Below are 18,215 nucleotides of genomic sequence, written 5' to 3'. Positions count from 1 at the left end.
TTTATTAGCCACCAATTCGATTGTTTATTCCGCAAGCACAATGGCATTTCTGGCAAAATGTCTCTGCTTATAGAAGACCACTTACAGGCCCGTAAGCGCAGATGTGTGTGTGTGTGTAATGAGGATATAATGCCGGGGAAGATATGGATGTACTATATGCGAGACGAACGAGACGTATTATATGGACTACTGAATATGAGTGCATGTTGGTACATTAAAAGGAAAGCAACAACAACAATTGAGAGGAATATAGCAAATCGATAGTACCGACAAGAATATTAATTGAATTAAAACAATTTGGTCAGAGCCAAATTCCTATTACTAGTAAATATGCAGGAGATATGTATGTATGTACGTCTAAGCATATGGACGGATGTTGTTGTAATTTGTATTAACCGAGAGTTCACTGCTCAGTATTAAAATATAATAAACTAAAACCAGAGCGTAGACGATTGTCTCGAAGATCGTCCATATTAAGATCTTGAGTAGTGTTGCCATAATAACGATTTTCCTATTGTTATTAGTGCTATTTGTTTGCTTGTGAGAACCTTTGGATGTCTTTGTTGTCAACCTCACCTACCCGTGGCGAATCCTGTTTCATTAACAACCGAGGCTTTGGCGAGCCCGAGCTCCTGATGGATCTAGCGGATGCGAGCGCAGGATGACCTAGAAGGTTTCATGTGGCCATATTGAATCGTTCCCGAGATGGTCGGGATAGTACCTTTATGGTGCTTGTTACCGGAACGTACCCGATTTGCATCCGGCAAAGGACCCCCAACATCGCTACAGCAACAACAACAATATTTGCAAGACTGATTCCCTGTTAAGCTTCGATAGGGAGTCGCCGTATCTGAAAACTCATTTGGTCTTCAACGGTTTGGTTGGGTCATCCCCAATACTGATGAAATTTTAGGTGTGGCCCAGCGTAATTCGGCATAGCTGTCTGGGTGTTGCAGAAAAGCCAACTCCAAACTAAGCCGCTTTCCTTGTTTTTCCAGCAGAAGACATTGGCTCCTGGCCTCACAAATTTGCAACTTAGTCAGCATAGATTGTGAACGACTCTGAAATGAGATAAATGCATCTCTCGTCTAGGTTGGTGCCACTTTCCTAGGTGTTGCTTGCTTAGTAACAGCAACACACAGACGGATATGTATGTTACGACATGCTACCGATGAACGGACTTAATCTTCGATGCCCAGGTCTGCGATAATACATATGAACAATCTTTTTAGCATCAAGGCATACTCAATAGTTCTTCACCCTAGAGTAATAATCTCTCACGTGTCGTTTTCCGTCTATAGTAAATATCTGCTCGAGAGGCCTTCTCGCATATGTCCATATGCAATTTGACCTGTATCCAGCATTCTTTGCTACTACAACAACAACTACAACCGAACTGGCGCGGTAAAAAAAGAGTGAAAATATATAGCCGTTCTGTGATTGGTGACACCGTTTGGTCGAAGATTACATTTAGATAGAGCCAAGCTGAGAAATCAAAAGCTATTTGTGCGCAGCTTTTCTTCTGTAATAATTCGGAGTTTTACTTAAATGAGGGCTTTGATTACGCATGAGTCGACAGACTTTATGACTGCTTCCCAAGAAAGCCGGTTACGCTTTCCACGACATCCGGTTCTATGTATCGGAGCGACTCGAATTTTTTTATCGCGACCAAGGCCTGCCATTTCAGTATAACCCCCATTTAATTAGTTGTGTCTCTTCCAAAAATTGCCATCATAGGAGCAGCAACTTGCCGCTTGACTGCTCTATCCTCTCCTGGTCCTCTTGTCAGTGTGCCACATGCAAAGGATGGCTGCATCATTTGGAATGTTCGAATGAGGTTTTATGATAAGCTGTGCAACGAAAAAAATCCTGAATGCTTCATTTGCTAGGTCGTGTTAAGCGAGGAAATGTAGATGCTACAGCCCAGAACGTATCGACAAGCGGAGCTTGGAAGCAGCAAAAGGGGGATGCCTATACTCAGTGGGAGAAGGTAGAGTTAGGAAGACTTTATCTCCTTTGAACCTTCAAATTGGCTTCAGTTAACTTGAAGCAGAGATAATTGTGCACAACGGCCAACACTTCCTAGGCGCTTAAGCTGCAGTGAGGAATCAGTTGGAATCAGTCAGTTTGAATTTTATGTAGCCAATTTTAAGAAACAATAAAGCAACGGCAATGAAACGGGTAAACTTATTATTTGTGGTGTGGTGGAAGCGCTCTCCGCACACCGAAGATCCTGGGTTCATTATCGTAATATTTGTTTCATTTCTATTCTTCTGCAATACTATAACAAAAGAAAATCAAAAACTATTACATATATTAAAGTTTACAAAAATTATAATATCCGCAAGAATTCCCGTACGGGTAAAAAGAAGACTTCTTCGACAGTACTTGCACAGATACGAAGAAGACATGCCCGATGGTAGGTGAACAAAGAAGACTTGTACGACAGTGCGCGTACAAAACTCGTATCGGTATAAAGAGGGTCTGTCCGACACTACCCGTTCAGGCATGTACAGGTACAATTGGTCACTCCATAGGACAAGCTCAAACCGAAGGGATCACTCCAACCCGCGTAAAGTTATCAAAACTAGTTACAGTCACATATTTCTTTGCGACTCATCCCGGCATCATCCTAGACTAATACCATTTTTCGCGCTTCAGCCATGTAAAAGAGTCCTGTAGTTTACGTGGGGTTTATCGCCATCGTTCCCCCATTGGGTACTTACAGCGATTGTAAAGCATATCCTATACTATGGGGTCTCTGTTTAGCGGACGGCCACACAAAGAAGAACCAACCTCAAAAAATTAGAGTAGTATGCAGGCTATCAATGCTTAGCATTACAGGAGCCCTGAATATAACCCCGACGAGTGCACTGTATGCCATTTTGCACATTTCACCTGCAGATCTGGTAGCAAAGAACATAGCGTCAACAACTGCAACGAGATTCAGTGCTTGAGAGCAGACCTTACGGCCATAGAAATATAGCGTCATCAATTACACGACGAACTTACTACCCGATGGTTCCAAAGTAGTGGAAGGAGTATTGTCTGTGGTATAAAGTGCTGAATCGAAAATAAACAGATTTGCCACATCACTATAGCGTCCAAGCGCGTGGATGTGAAGTGTTCGACACCCTTGAAGCTTGCTCCTTAGACGTCCCAATTAGGCTGTGCGAGATTAAGCGAAGGCCAAAGGTGCACATGAGCGACCAAGCGGGAAAGGTGTGCGTTCAAGCGCGGGGCTGTAAAGTGTCGAAAATTATGTGTAGGTCATACAACTGTTGCGGTCACCCTGTACTACGGATCTGGACATAAAATCTGGCAACCTCTTGTCCATGCCATGTCAGCAAATGACAATCGTCAGTTGCACGCTTATCGGTGCAATTTCCGCAGCCAACTTCCTTTTTAATAGACAGCAGGGGAGGTGAACACACGCCCCGAAGAAAGTGCTTCTCACCAAAAATCACGGCAATCATAACATTCGGTTAGCCCTTTTACAGTCGGGTTTGGAGGCCATCCAGGGGTCGCAAAGTTTAAGCGTGCCCCATCGCGAGTACCCGTTTGAACACTAAGTTTGGTAATTGTTTGGCGCAGAATCAGCAGTCATTAACAGCAGGGCCTATACGTGCCTGGGCTGCAATATTCTGTACATTTCGCATCAAAAACCATATTTTTGTAAATTGTGCACGTTCGCCAGCGGAGTTGGAAAGAGGTAAGTTAATTTAATGAATGCGGGAGCGTGCAAAAATAATAGCTCGTCCCCATAGCGGCAGTCGGGTCCAGCCGGGCGAAACAGCTGACGAATCGCCAAGACGTTCGGGGCCACGAGGTTAGTGAACCAACCACGGCACCCGCAAGTAAATTGGTCGATCCGGTACGAAAAGGCCCAGCGTAATTGGGCATAGCTGCCTGGGTGTTGCAGAGAAGCCAACTCCAGACTAAGCCGCTTTCTTTGTTTTCCAGCGGAAGACAAGCCCATTGGCTCCTGGCCTAACAAATTTGCAACTTAGTCAGCATAGATTGTGAACGACTCTGAAATGAGATAAATGCATCTCTCGTCTAGGTTGGTGCCACTTTCCTAGGTGTTGCTTGCTTAGTAACAGCAACACACAGACGGATATGTATGTTACGACATGCTACCGATGAACGGACTTAATCTTCGATGCCCAGGTCTGCGATAATACATATGAACAATCGTTTTAGCATCAAGGCATACTCAATAGTTCTTCACCCTAGAGTAATAATCTCTCATATGTCGTTTTCCGTGTATAGTAAATATCTACTCGAGAGGCCTTCTCGCATATGTCCATAAGCAATTTTACCTGTATCCAGCATTTTTTGTTACTACAACAACAACTACAACCGAACTTGCGCAGTAAAAAAAGAGTGAAAATATATAGCCGTTCTGTGATTGGTGGCACCGTTTGGTCGAAGATTACATTCAGATAGAGCCAAGCTGAGAAATCATAAGCTATTTGTGCGCAGCTTTTCTTCTGTAATAATTCGGAGTTTTACTTAAATGAGGGCTTTGATTACGCATGAGTCGACAGAGCAGACAGGGAAGCGGTTTTTGTAAATTGTGCACATTCGCCAGCGGAGTTGGAAAGAGGTAAGTTAATTTAATGATTGCGGGAGCGTAGAAAAATAATATCTCGTCCCCATAGCGGCAGTCGGGTCCAGCCGGGCGAAACAGCTGGCGAATCGCCAAGACGTTCGGGGCCACGAGGTTAGTGAACCAACCACGGCACCCGCAAGTAAATTGGTCGATCCGGTACGAAAAGGCAAGAGGCGAAACGCAGCATATACGCGACCCTGTGTGAAGGTATAACTTCCCTGGGCAACTAAGGCATACCTAAAAGCGGTATAACCACCTCCAAGGATATTTCCAGCAAGACTCAGGAACGTTCATCCAAAGCGCAAGTACACTACACGACCACATAAATTTCGTGAAGCAGCATTATGGTCTAACGACCACCAGGTTTCGCTAGAGTAGGTTTAGTATCTTGGTTTAAGTATATAAACGTACTTGTATGCAGCCATATTTGGTGATTTGGTGGTGAATTTTCGGAATGTTCGGTGGCACAGCGAACGGCGTAGTCTCGTCCCTCGAAATACAAATTCAAATTTAAGTTTGGTGGGAATAAGGCCAAAGGGAGGGGTATGAAGGGAGAGAGAAATCATTCGCCACCGCGGGATCACGCAATTATCCTGAAGGTATTATCGGATACAAGACGTCTTGTAGGGCCAGGTGGGAATTGAATTTAATCGTCTGATGAACTACTCCTAGAGGAACCTAACCCGTTCGGTTTTTTGTGTTGGTTTTCTTTTGAGTTGTTTTGCAAAAAGGGGGGCGAATCTGCGCTCCCTAAAGTTGCAATTGTGTAGCATTGATGAGCTCGGTAGTGGGTACCGATAACGCCAAATGCTGGTACCTTACATATACCTTTATTAGTTTTTTTGTAACCTATGCAACCACGAATAACAATTTGAATTCTCAAGTACTGTTGATAATAATCACTCGGGAATAAGTACAGGAACTAGGAGGCATATGCATATACGCATAAGTTAATGTAATTGTTAAATTAAACATTCGTATACACATAAACTAAGACCGGTTGAACAGGTCGGCCATTATATAACGTAGCTCATAGAACATAAATAATATCGGTCGCTGAATTAGACCCTAAACTAAATCTAGATTGTAGTGCGGAAGATCCCGGTGAAATAGAGGCATTTTTCGATGATAATGCGCCCAATTGTATGAGTGCATATATATTTTAGGAGGGATTGGGTGGGGGGATAGGTGTCTGTTGCACCAGTGAAAGCGCGTGTAGGATTATAGAAACATGTGTGCCGGGAGGCTTTAAAGCATGGCTATCGTTGCCATAGATCCCACATCCCCCATATGTACATACATATATATATGCACGCATGCAAGGTCAGGTGCGAGAGGAGATTGATACATATATATGTAGATTTTAACGCTGATTACCTATAAATTTCTGAAATCATAGCTGCATATAATAGCGTATATATACATTTACATATGTCTAATATGTTGATATAATAACCATGAATTGTTAATTTGTAGATTTGGTGACAATATTATTTTAGATGCGTGGGAGACGGACGGACATGTGGACAATAAGGCGGGTGAATTTTAAGGGGGCGGATACTGGCATTCATATTGGGGTCGGCAACAACATCATTAGCCATTGTCGACCAAGGAAGGGTGGGTTATGAATGGCTGGCCAATCGTCATCTTTGGACAAAATGGGGCTTCCCAGGGCAGCGTGGTATCCCTAGAGTGGACATGGAGAGTATCAGGTATGTATTTTTTTTCTTGTAGGGTGTGGTTGGCATGTCTTGGGGCCGCAGGAACCATCCCGTAGTCCGTCGAGCTAGCTCGTGCTAAAAGCAAGCATACCCGCGCGACGACTGGGGCATGCAACATGATGGTGCGGCAATCGGGAAAAAATGGGTTCGCCCTGTCAGAAACACTGCACATAACACAACTTTAGATAACGTTGCTTCTATCATTAAAAAGAGAAGACTGTAAACTGATTACGGGTATTCTGCCTGGACACTGCATTCTGGCGTCACATGCCTTTAAATTAGGCTTGGCCAGTGATAGCAGATGTAGGTAGTGCGGGTTGGAGGACACGTGCTCGTGCCCTGCGCTTGCCAGGCTAAGACTCCAGCTATTAGGAGTGATACAGCCGTGAGATCTAGAAGCAGCAAGTGGCATAGGGCCTAAAACCCTTTTAGTATTTTCCAAGAGGACGGAGGTTTTTTATAATATAAAAAAAAAAAAACGCAAGGCGCGATAACCTCCGAAGAGATTTTAGACCGAGCTTCTCTTCCAATTTGCGTCGTGCTCCTTTTTAATTTTTCCTACAAATTGGAGGGACGGGACCTACTTGTTTTATGCCGACTCCGGACGGCATCTGCGAGGCAGATGAGTTTTCACTGAGAGCATTTCATGGCAGAAATACACTCGGAGTGCTTGCCAAACACTACCGAGGGGCGACTCCGCTTAGAAAAATTTTCTTCTAATTGAAAAACCTTATTTCTAAAATTTTGATTTTGCCTTGCCCGGGGTGTGAACCCAGGGCATTCGGTGTGGTAGGCGGAGCACGCTACCATCACACCACGGTGGCCTGGTTTTTTATAGGGTTTTTCAGTTTGGTCGTTAAACAAACTACTGGTAACACCATGGACTTATTCAGTCTATATGAGGTCCTCATGGACCGGCCAGTGCAACCTTACCTAATCTAATAGCATTTTTCGCAGCGATCTATAATGGGTGGCCTCATAAAATGCCAATTTCAAAATTCAATAAAATGCTTTTGAAAGTAGTTTTGAATAAAATTTTTTTATATGGCAACTCTAACTTAGTGTACGAGGCTTTTACGATTTCCCATACCTCAATTTTTGTGAGATTACCGAGAACAATCAGTTGAACGACGGACGTTCGAGAGTTCGCAACGATTTTCAAATTTGAGTCGAATAAGGTTCATATCGAACAAACGTGCAACGAGCTATTAACAATAGGTGCGAAAGAGATAGAAAGATGCGGTTATTTTTGAATTTGGTCAAAAAGTGAACGGAAAATAAATAAATTTTAGTTTTTAATAGATTCATTGCAATTAATAATTGAATGTTAATTATAGAGAAAGTCAACAGAAAAAGAAAATATTTAAAAATAAAATTTGGAAAGGTAAAATATGCTGGAGTGCATTAGAGTACAAAAAGTATGAAAAAAAATTAAATTTTGAATGAGAAGTGTCGGGAGAAAGAGGCGCTGCTGGCGTGTGTGATGTGTGTCGTGCCTGTGTCTGTTTCATTCGCCAGAAACTTTTAAAGTATGCGGCTATTTTTAAAACACAGCTAAATATTTTGTTGCTCTTCAACGGCAGTTTTACAGTTTTATGTGAAAATTTCAATAAACCAGTGAATTTTCGAACGGAAAGAAATGCAATAAAAATTTGTGGAATTAATTAATTTATTTAAAAAGCTGAAAAAGTTAAAAAAACTGAAATCAAAAATAAGCTAGCAGTGAAAAAAGTTTTGAAAATTTATTTAGAAAAGTTCAAATGCAGCATAGCAAAGCATATCACATATGTATGTATGCAATTTTAACGGTAACGTGTGCTCGGCCTCAATTTTTACAGCTTGTGAGTGTGCGAAAGTGTTAAAAAAGGGCAAAATTTAATTTTTTTGTAAGGAATTTTGCTAAATCCCTACAACAAATACTGTCTGGCTTTTAGTTGTGCTTAAGTACTTATATACATACATATGTACATATACATTTGTTGGTATCTGAAAATGGTACACTGAAAAAAAGTGTTACGCAATTTGAAAATTGTGCTTTCAGAATGATGAATGAAAAACGTAATTTCAATAGCTAACAAAAAACACAACAACAGCAACACAAAATAAAGCAAGAGAAAGCGCAACAACAAGAAAAAACAATAAACAACAGCAACGTCAAAGGAAAACCAGGCAAAATAACAGTTGGTTTAGCAGCAACAAAATTAAACAAAATTGGTAGACACAAGTTTTTTTTTTTTTGAAAAACAAATTTTAAGAAAAGAATTTAAAAGTTTTTAAACAGAAAATTAAAAAAATATAATGGTAAAAAAAAACAAAATATTAAACGTTTAGACAGAGTGGCTCCGAAACTCAATAGAAAGTTAAGTTTTCATTGAAAAATGTCGATAAATTCACGAAGGTTTTTGCTCTTTGAAAAAGTTTGTAACATTATCTAGGTTAGGTAAGGTTGAACTGGCCAGTCCGTGTGGACCTCACATAGACTGAATGAGCCTATAAGGCTGTCCAAAAATGTTTAAATTAAAGTGCAAATCACAATACTATACAAAATTATTTCTACACTGAAACTATTTTAAATAAAAAAAAATTTACTTTAAATTAATGAATTTTGAATTAAATTTTTTCTCAGTGCTACAATATTTTTGAAAAATTTTTTGTTGTCAATTTGTTAGTGTAAATTTGAATATCATACCGAAGTGCCTTGGCTTCATATGGAAGTATATTTTCTTTGCACTTTCATATGAAATTCAGACACTTTCATATAAAACGAATTTATTGAGGGCATATGGGAATGCAAAGAATTTTTTTTATATTCCAAGAGTGAATTTGTGTCTGTGCTTATTCTTCAGTGCAAAACAAAAACAAAAGTGCCATAAGTGTATGGGGGTTGAGCAGCTCTGCTATAGTGTTACTTGAAGTTTGTTTAACGCTCAAAAACCAGCACCTATGTTATAAAATAATTTAGTCCTCTTAACAAATTATTATTAGGTCTGGAAATACTGCGACCTTTGTGCAGATCTATTGTGCATCCTCTTAACAAATACTAAAAGCTTTCTAGAATCACTCGCTGCTTCAAGATCTGATAGCTTTAAGACTAGCCACAAAAAGTTCAAGATGTTTCCTCCCACCAAGCTGAACTTCCTCTATCTGTTATCACTAGCTAGAACTAATTTGAAAGCATGTGTCGCTAGAAGGCAGTGTTCAGTTAGAATACCCGTCATGAGCCGACGGTTCTCTCTTTTAAATGAGAAGTGTAATGGCCGCCGTGGTGTGGTGGTAACGTGCTCCGCCTAACACACCCCAGGTTCTGGGTTCAAGTCCCGGAGAAACCAATATCAAAAATTAAGAAACACGTTTTTTTATACTCAGTTGAGCAGAGCTCACAGAGTATATTAACTTTGATTGGATAACGGTTGGTTGTACAGGTATAAAGGAATCGAGATAGATATAGACTTCCATATATCAAAATCATCAGTATCGAAAAAAATTCGATTGAGCCATGTCCGTCCGTCCGTCCGTCTGTCCGTTAACACGATAACTTGAGTAAATTTTGAGGTATCTTGATGAAATTTGGTATGTAGGTTCCTGGGCACTCATCTCAGATCGCTATTTAAAATGAACGATATCGGAAAATAACCACGCCCACTTTTTCGATATCGAAAATTTCGAAAAATCAAAAAAGTGCGATAATTCCTTACCAAATACGGATAAAGCGATGAAACTTGGTAGGTGAGTTGAACTTATGACGAAGAATAGAAAACTAGTAAAATTTTCGACAATGGGCGTGGCACCGCCCACTTTTAAAAGAAGGTAATTTAGAAGTTTTGCAAGCTGTAATTTGGCAGTCGTTGAAGATATCATGATGAAATTTGGCAGGAACGTTACACTTATTACTATATGCCCGTTTAATAAAAATTAGCAAAATCGGAGAACGACCACGCCCACTTTTTAAAAAAATTTTTTTTAAATTCAAATTTTAAAAGAAAAGTTAATATCTTTACAGTATATAAGTAAATTATGTCAACATTCAACTCCAGTAATGATACGGTGCAACAAAATACAAAAATAAAAGAAAATTTCAAAATGGGCGTGGCTCCGCCCTTTTTCATTTAATTTTTCTAGGATACTTTTAATGCCATAAGTCGAACAAAAATTTACCAATCCTTGCGAAATTTGGTAGAGGCTTAGATTCTAGGACGATAACTGTTTTCTGTGAAAAAGGGCGAAATCGGTTGAAGCCACGCCCAGTTTTTATACACAGTCGACCGCCTGTCCTTCCGCTCGGCCGTTAACACGATAACTTGAGCAAAAATCGATATATCTTTACTAAACTCAGTTAACGTACTTATCTGAACTCACTTTGTATTGGTGTAAAAAATGGCCAAAATCCGACTATGACCACGCCCACTTTTTCGATATCGAAAATTACGAAAAATGAAAAAAATGCCATAATTATATACCAAATACGAAAAAAGGGATGAAACATGGTAATTGTATTGGTCTATTGACGCAAAATATACTTTAGAAAAAAACTTGGTAAAATGGGTGTGACACCTACCATATTAAGTAAAAGAAAATGAAAAAGTTTTGCAGGGCGAAATCAAAATCACTTGGAATCTTGGAAGGAATACTGTTCGTGGTATTACATATATAAATAAATTAGCGGTACGCGACAGATGAGGTTCTGGATCACCCTGGTCCACATTTTGGTTGATATATCGAAAACGCCTTCACATATACAACTAAGGGCCACTCCCTTTTAAAACCCTCATTAATACCTTTAATTTGATACCCATATCGTACAAACACATTTTAGAGTCACCCCTGGTCCACGTTTATGGCGATATCTCGAAAAAAAGGCGTCCACATATAGAACTAAGGCCCACGCCCTTTTAAAATACTCATTAACACCTTTCATTTGGTACCCATATAGTACAAAGAAATTCTAGAGTCACCCCTGGTCCACGTTTATGGCGATATCTCGAAAAGGCGTCCACCTTAAGAACTAAGGCCCACGCCCTTTTAAAATACTCATTAACACCTTTCATTTGATACCCATATCGTACAAACAACTTCTAGAGTCACCCCTGGACCACGTTTATGGCGATATCTCGAAAAGGCATCCACCTATAGAACTAAGGCCCACGCCCTTTTAAAGTACTCATTAACACCTTTCATTTGATACCCATATCGTACAAACAAATTCTAGAGTCGCCCCTGGTCCACCTTTATGGCGATATTTCGAAAAGGCGTCCACCTTAAGAACTAAGGCCCACGCCCTTTTAAAATACTCATTAACACCTTTCGTTTGATAACCATATCGTACAAACAAATTCTAGAGTCACCCCTGGTCCACCTTTATGGCGATATCTCGAAAAGGCGTCCACCTATAGAACTAAGGCCCACGCCCTTTTAAAATACTCATTAACACCTTTCATTTGATACCCATATTATACAAACGCATTCTAGAGTCAACCCTGGTCCACTTTTATAACGATATTCCGAAAAGGCGTCCACCTATAGAACTAAGGCCCACTCCCTTTCAAAATACTCATTAACACCTTTCATTTGATACCCATATAGTACAAACAAAGTCTAGAGTCACCCCTAGTCCACCTTTATAGCGATATTTCGAAAAGGCGTCCACCTATAGAACTAAGGACCACGCCCTTTTAAAATACTCATTAACACCTTTCATTTGATACCCATATCGTACAAACAAATTCTAGAGTCACTCCTGGTCCACCTTTGTGGCGATATCTCGAAAACGCGTCCACCTATAGAACTGAGGCCCACGCCCTCTTAAAATACTCATTAACACCTTTCATTTGATACTCATATCGTACAAATAAATTCTAGAGTCACCCCTGATTCATCTTTATGGCGATATCTCGAAACGGCGTCCATCTATAGAACTTAGGCCCACGCCCTTTTAAAATACTCATTAATACCTTTAATTTGATACCCATATCGTACAAAATAAATTCTAGAGTCACCCCTGGTCCACCTTTATGGCGATATCCCTAAATGGCGTCCATCTATAGAACTATGGTCCACTTCCTCTTAAAATACTCTTTAATACCTTCCATTTGATACACATGTCATACAAACACATTCCAGGGTTACCCTAGGTTCTTTTTACAACATGGTGATTTTCCCTTACTTTGTCTTCACAGCTCTCAACTGAGTATGTAATTTTCGGTTACACCCGAACTTAGCCTTCCTTACTTGTTTTAATTAGAAACGAGTTTTTCTAAGCAAGGTGCCATTCGGCAGTGATTTGCCAAATACTCCGAATGTAATTCTGCCATGAAAAGCTTCTCAGTGAAAATTCATCTTTGCCTTGCAGAGTCGGAGTCGGCATAAAACATGTAGGCTCCGTCCCGCGAATTAGTTGGAAAAATTAAAAAGAGGGCAAATTGGAATAGAAACTCGGCCTGAATTTCTTCGGACGTTGATCGCTCCAAGTACTTATTTTTATCTATGTTATAAAATAACTCCGCCCTTTCCACATATACTATAAGCTTTATAGAACCTATGCCACTTGCTGCTTCTATATCTGGCAGCTGTATCACTCCTAACAGCTGAAGTCTTAGCCTTGCTAGCGCCTGTCACAAACTAAAACCGCGCTCGACCCTTTCCTCCTCCAACTCGCACTTCCTACATCTGACACCACTGACTAGGCCTAATTCAAAAGCATGTGACGCCAGAAAACATTGCCCAGTAAGAATACCCAACCATATCGGACATCCGTCAATGGCATTACGCTGCCGACTGTCTTACACCTAAAAGTGTGTCGTTCATTCAGGATCTACATTTTTACATTACTTACTTACTTACTTAATTGGCGCTTAACCGTCTAAACGGTTATGGCCGTCCAACAAGGCGCGCCGTCGCTCCTTCGCTCCGCCAACCGGCGCCAATTGGTCAAACCAAGGGAGATTAAATCGTTTTCCACCTGGTCCTTCCAACGGAGTGGGGGCCTCCCTCTACCTCTGATTCCATAGGCGGATTCCTATAGAAACACTTTCTTAGCCGGAGCATCATCTTTCATTCGCATAACATGGCCTAGCCAGCGCAGCGGCTGCGTTTTAATTCGCTGGACATTGTTGGTGTCTGCGTATAGCTTGTACAGCTCATCATTAAATCTTCTTCGGTACTCGCCATCGCCAACGCGTAGAGGTCCATAAATCTTTCGAAGAACTTTTCTCTCGAACACTCCCAAAGCCGCTTCATCTGATGTTGTCATGGTCCATGCTTCTGCCCCATATAGCATGACGGGTACGATAATTGACTTGTATAGTATGATTTTCGTTCGCCGAGAGAGGACTTTACTTTTAAGTTGCCTACCTAGTCCAAAGTAGCATTTATTGGCAATATTGATTCTTCGCTGGATTTTAGTGCTGATGTTGTTGCTGGTGTTGATGCTGGTTCCCAAATAAACGAAGTCTTTTACTATTTCCAAATTATGGCTGCCAAGAGTAGCGTGGTTGCCAAGGCGCGTATGCGCTGACTCTTTGCTCGATGACAGCAGGTACTTCGTTTTGTTCCAGTTTGGAGTAAGCAGAACTAACAGCGCGGGTGTTTAGGCCGATGATATCAATGTCATCAGCATATGCCAGTAATTGCACGCTTTTATAGTATATTGTTCCAATGCGGTTAAGTTCTACAGCTAGTATAATTTTCTCCAGCATCAAATTAAAGAAATCGCACGATAGGGGGTCACCCTGTCTGAAATCTTGTTTAGTTTCGAACGGCTCGGAGAGGTCCTTCCCAATTCTGACTGAGCTGATGGTGTTGCTCAACGTCATTTTGCACAGCCATATAAGAAGGTGGCTTTAAAGTCGACGAAGAGGTGATGTGTGTCGATTCTCTTTCACGGGTTTTTTCCAAGATTTGGCGCATTGTGAAAATCTGTTCGATGGTAGATTTACGAGGTCTGAATCCGCACTGATAAGGTCCAATCAGCCGGTTCACGGTGGGGTTCAATCTTTCGCACAATACACTTGAAAGGACTTATATGCGATATTAAGAAGGCTGATTCCACGATAGTTGGTGCATTTTGCAGTATCCCCCTTCTTGTGGACTGGGCAAAAAACACTTAGATTCCAACCGTCGGGCATGCACTCTTCCGCCCATATTTTGCTAAGAAGCTGCTGCGCTCACGGCCTTTTTGTTTTTCAATCTGGTTATTGCTATTCTAACTTCGTCATAATCGGGCGGGGGGACATATATTCCATCATCATCGATTGCGGGATCGGGTTCTTCTGCTGCCTCCATTTAGGAGAGCAGAGAAGTGTTCCCTCCATAATCTAAGCACTCTCTGGACATCAGTTACAAGGTCGCCGTTTTCTTTCCTACAGGAGTTTGCCCCGGTCTTAAAACCTTCCGTCTGTCGCCGTATTTTTTGGTAAAATTTTCGGGCGTTATTCCTGGTGGCTAGCAGCTCAAGTTCCTCGCACTCACGCCTTTGTGCTTCTGCTTTTTTCTTCCTGAAAAGGCGTCTCGCTTCCTTTTTCAACTCACGATAGCGTTCATACACTCCTCTTGTCGCGCTCGCTTTTAAAGTAGCCCTGTAGGCAGCGTCTTTTCTTTCGGTTGCAACGCGTCATTCTTCATAGTACCAGTTGTTTTTTCATGGCCGCCGGTAACCAATTTTTTCCTCGGCGGCAGTACGAAGTGCTTTGGAGATATGCTCCCACTGCTCCTGTATTCCTTCAGGATGAGCTGTGCTCTCAGGGAGCAGGTGTGAGAGTCGAGTTGCGAAATCATTGGCAGTCTGTTGTATTTGAAGCTTTTCGACTTTCCTTGGGTTTTTTTTCCTTGGTTTTAGCCGCGTTAAGGCGGGTGCGTATTTTGGCTGCAACGAGATAATGGTCCGAGTCGATGTTAGGTCCTCGGATCGTGCGCACATCTAAAACACTGGAGGCATGTCGTCCGTCTATCACAACGTTATCGATCTGATTGCGAGTATTTCGATCAGGAGACAGCCATGTAGCTGCATGAACCTCGTGCTGGATATGACCATGTTTCGAGCACCGGCAAAGTCAATCATCTTCAGTCCGTTAGAAGAAGTTTCATTGTGTAGGCTGAACTTTCCGACTGTAGGGCCAAAAACACTTTCTTTGCCCACCCTGGCGTTAAAGTCGCCAAGCACGACTTTTATATCATGACGGGGACAGCGCTGGTACATGCGTTCTAATTGTTTATAAAAAGTGTCTTACACCTCATCGTCTTTCTCCTCTGTCGGCGCATGGGCGCAGATGAATGATATGTTAAAAAATTTTGCTTTTATTCGGATAGCGGCGAGATGCTCGTCCACAGGCGTGAACACCAGCACTTAGCGCCAAAGTCTCTCTCCCACCACGAATCCGACGCCGAAACTGCGCTTATTCGTATGGCCACTCCAATAGATGTCACAATTTTTGATCTTCTTTCTTCCTTGCTTCGTCCAACGCATTTCTTGGATGGCGGTGATGTCAGATTTTGCTTTGACGAGAACATCAAGCAGCCGGACATCTGCATCAATCCCATTCAGGGAGCGGATGTTCCAGGTGCATGCCCTTAATTCATTGTACTTCAAACGTTTGCCATGGTCGTCATCAATAGAGAGTGTATTTATCCGAGGCTTGTTGTTATATTTCATTGGAGTATGGTTTTACGTGGCGGGTCCCAAGCCCAGCGCACAATCCGCTCAGCGGGGGTGAAAATATTACTTGCACGTTTATATAGCGAGCCGCTTGCTCCAAGATTACACTGGAAGCAAAAAAAAAAAAAAAAATATATATATATATATATAGGCAACAAAACACCCCTCTCAGAACCGATACGGGCTGTACCCAGAATACCATCTACACAGTGAGGCGAGAGTACTCCCAGGTTCTGTGGAATATCCAAAAAACTGGACATCCCAACAGACATCTGAAGACGGAAGAAGTTATTTTCGCAAGCGTTATGAGGAAAAACGACCCTTAGAAACCAACCGTATGTAGATGAAGAACACAAAAAGGTTGTCAGTTATATCCACAAAAAGGCGTCGGACCATTATGCTTAGAATTGCCCGGCGAACCTCGTTATTAAAGCTAAATGCCCTGAGCTCGCAGAAGAGGAAAGCAATCTTCTTAGGGAGATGCGCGTCACTCGATCTGGATACTGTAACAAGATAAACTCTTACCTATCCAGAATCAACCACGACATACATAAATATGTCCTAAATGTGTCCCCACTTGACACCAACCATCTTTTCAATTGCAATGTGGAACCAACACCTCTTAAAACCCTCTCTTTCTGGTCCACCCCTGTTGAAACTGCAAGCTTCCTAGACCCCACGTATACCCCAGCAATATGTTACATGCAGAGGTGCAGTCGAGGCCTTCTTCACTATCTCGTCAACGTTGAGTTTCCACGACAGCTTACTGTACAGAATGATTCCTAAACATTATGAGCAGGGATTTTCCTGCAGGATCGTCTCTCCAAGCTTAGGCGTAGTCCAATTTGGGAACTTATACCTCTTAGTAAACAAAACCGTATTCATATTCCCGGCATTGGCGGTCAACCCGACATTAGATGCCCAGGCATATATATCCCGAATCGCTCGATCCATAAAAGAGCTAATTGTTTGAAGGAACTTTCCACTTATGACAACTGCAAACGTCATCTGTGTACGACGTAAGTTTGACGGATCCCTCGTCTGAATAGTTGGTTAATAACCAGCGACAACAGAAGAGGTGATAATACCGCACCTTCTTTCGTACCTCTGTCCGCCGTTTTCGTGGCCTCATACAACCCTATTGTGAAGTAACCTGCCTGCAATTTAGCATGCCACCGACATCCCTTCGCTAATGCTGGAAGTACTGTAATGTAGTAAGAACCATCTATGATCGCTAATTTAGAGACATGGTTGAACGCTCCGGATATGTCTAAGAAGACCTCTAAAGCGTACGTATATTCCTGGGCTTTCTACATGTTTGCAGTGCCGTCTATACCAATTTGCCTTTGGTGCACAAAGTTTTCCATCCATTTTGGACTTATATACATATCTATCAGCCTCTCAACGGTCTTCAGCAGAAAGCTACTAAGCTTGTAGTCTTTGACCGATCTTTCCCGCCTTCTTGGAAAACGCACACGAGCAATTTTCGAAGAGTAGGGTACATAATTCGGTATTGTGCACTCATCGCATTTTATTTTAAGCCATTCAACGATCGCTCTACTCGATTTTTTTTTTAATTAAAGAAAGCCTTCACCACCCATTCGAATTTGGAATCGGTCACCAAGCCTGACACTATGCGCTCTGTGATCGCAGTGCAAGTGTCGTCTGCTGGCTCTTCTGCATCATCTCCCGATGAGAAATGAGTGTTGAAAAGCACCTTAAGGAACTCTTTACTACTACGTGACCTCTGCCCGTTCTATTATTTAGTCGCTAGAATATATTTCCCCTTGCTCGGACTTTCCCCACCCCTGCTGTTTCGATGGAGCACTCGATGTACGCTCAGGCATTTTTCCACGAAACTCTCTTCGCTCTAGAATTTGACGATTGTAGATCCTCAATAGCTCCCTATATTCATCCCTGAGCGTTTCGCTTTCGCCGACCTTTGCTAGTTTGAATATTTCTTCACCTGTTTTCTAAGAAGACTCAGCCCCTTCCTCCACCGTGGCAGCTTTGCTTTTCATTTGAACCTTGTCTTTAAACAAGCTCTGTTGTACGCAGTCATAAACGTCTTTCCAGTTCTTTTATATTGGTAGCCTCTTTGGTTTTTTCCAGTTGTATTTCAACATGTTTCTGGAATTTGGTCCAGTTCGTTGACCAAGGCTTTCTAAAGGTTCCTTCCTTCTCTACCTTCTTTAGGGAGATGTTGAAGCTGATACAAGTATGGTAGGAAAAA

This window comes from Eurosta solidaginis, chromosome 2, assembly GCF_040869045.1.
Source record: "Eurosta solidaginis isolate ZX-2024a chromosome 2, ASM4086904v1, whole genome shotgun sequence".
Lineage (NCBI taxonomy): Eukaryota > Metazoa > Arthropoda > Insecta > Diptera > Tephritidae > Eurosta > Eurosta solidaginis.
Note: the sequence above shows the minus strand (reverse complement) of the source record.